The sequence below is a fragment of the Octodon degus genome, unplaced genomic scaffold (assembly GCF_000260255.1).
Source record: "Octodon degus isolate 3935 unplaced genomic scaffold, OctDeg1.0 scaffold00041, whole genome shotgun sequence".
NCBI lineage: Eukaryota > Metazoa > Chordata > Mammalia > Rodentia > Octodontidae > Octodon > Octodon degus.
In genome coordinates this window covers 8,931,357-8,933,551 of record NW_004524617.1, presented here as the reverse complement: position 1 = coordinate 8,933,551, position 2,195 = coordinate 8,931,357, and positions in this window count along the sequence as shown.

The following is a 2,195-nucleotide window of genomic DNA, read 5'->3' as shown; positions in this document are numbered from 1 at the left end:
TCCTCCTATTTTCAGCCTCCCATGGGGTGAGATTACAGGTATGTGCCACCACACCCAGTCTCAATTGCTGTCTCAGCACACCCCAGGAGTGGGGCCCATATGGGGGGGAGGATTGAACCTTGACCTCTGTACTCTGCCTAAGCAAGTGCTTTAGTCTGCTAAGCTATCTGGCTTGGCCTAGATACCTTTAATACATTCACACACTATTAATATAATTAAAATAGAAAGACATTAAAATTGTTATTAATGGGGGCCTATGCCTTAGCTCAGTTCTTTAAGTGGCTGCTTCAACAAAGCACTCAGGCTCAGCTTGCTGTGGTTCGATCCTCACAACTCAAGCCAGCCAAACCTGCCCTGAAGGCATTTGGAGCAAAAAAAATACATTGTTATTAACAAGCAAGAAGCTATCTGTGTGTTCTTAAGTTTCACCTATTGTATTTGGATAAACATCTCTAAATAAATAGAGGTTAATTTTGAAGATGAAATGCTCACACCAAATGCTATTGACTTTTACCAGTTTTTGGAGCCACCATCCATCAATAAATACATTTAGTTTTTGTCTATTAGTACCTGTTTAAGATGGTTAAACAATAAAAGTTAAGGGTCAATAACTTGCTAATGTTCTTGTCCTCTTTCCTAAACTACCAAAGCACTGTGGTTCTTCAAAAATAAAATCCAAATATTCCTATGTCTCTTTCAGGTCAGTCAAGAGATTTTTTATCCCTGGCTAGCCAAAATCAATGTCTTTTCTCAGTCTAAAGCAATTTTAAAAGACAGACTGCCAGATCTTCTATTCTCCATAAAAATAAGGGATTAAAGTCTGGTGGGGAGGATTCAGTGAAAATAGAGGAATAAAATATAGGCAAAAAGGAGACAAGCAAATTACAATTCTAAAATTGTACTTTTAAGAAAAACTGCAACTTCAGAACACAAAAGTTATTCAACCTTTTTTTCCTTCCAAGAAACTCACTGAAAAAAATTCTTTAAGGTCTTAAAGACAAAATGGGCTTACAAACTTCACCTTGGATCTGTTTCTTTTTTTCTGTGCATTGTACTTTCTCCATCCCCAAGGAAGAAGCAATGAGTGGGCAGCAACTCACAACTTCAAACATGTGTAAATGGCTTACATTCTCTGCCTGCCACAAGGGTACCCTGACAGAAAATAGAAATATATTTCCTACATTACTTGTCTGGAATACGTTCCCAAGACCCCATAAATATATACTCAGATCTAGCTCATAAGGCAACTCCCTCTCTTGTGAGGATCTTCACTTCACTCTCAAATGTATAGTAAAGTACTGCCTAATAAATCCTTTTCATGCCTCTTGCATAATGTGTTCTTGTTGCAGGCAGCTCAGTTAGATAGAAATATAGGCAATCATATAGGAGTAGGCCCTCAAGGACCCAGTAGAGAATAGAAGATACCTTGAAAGTCTGGGAGAGACAGAAACCTCTGCCATGGACCAGACCTCAAGACAAAACATTAAACAAATCCAGACAAGTATCTCTCTAGAGACAAACATCAGTGATTGATATTATAAACAGGTATCAATGGCCTTGAAAAAGCCAGAAGAGTCACTAGCTCAACCTACTATAGGAAAAGTGCATGTTCTCTATTCATGGCCACTTGCTATGTGACTCTCTCCCCCATTTGATTCCAGTTTGATCAATTTTGCTTGAGCAATTGTGCTTGTAATCTTATTGGTTGACCATAGTTTTGTCCCACTTCAAGCTCACTTTGTGAATTAACATGTTTTTCACCTGAGACCCACCTCACCTCATGGTTTTGCTTTATAAAAATCCCTGAAGAAGTCAGATTCTTTGCCAAACCACTGGGGTCCCCTTCTGTCTCACAAACAGAGGTGCTCTTTGCCTCAATAAAGATATTCTGCTGCTAACCTCCATTGCTCCTATAATTCATTCTGTGATTTCAGAGAACACAAACTCATACCAGATATCCTTCAGGTTGGAGTTTCATTCCCCTGTATCATTTAGAAAATGCTTTTACTGTGATGGGAGTCAACAAACCTCCAAAAGCTCTGGTTGGCTTGGGTTAAGTTTCTTATCTCAGCCTCTGTAACCTCACCAGATCCAGTCAAGTGATATAAATCATTCACTACATTCAGTCAAAGGGCCAGGGAGATAGCTCAGTAGAATAAGTGTGTGCCTGGCAAATGCAAGGACCTGAGTTCAAT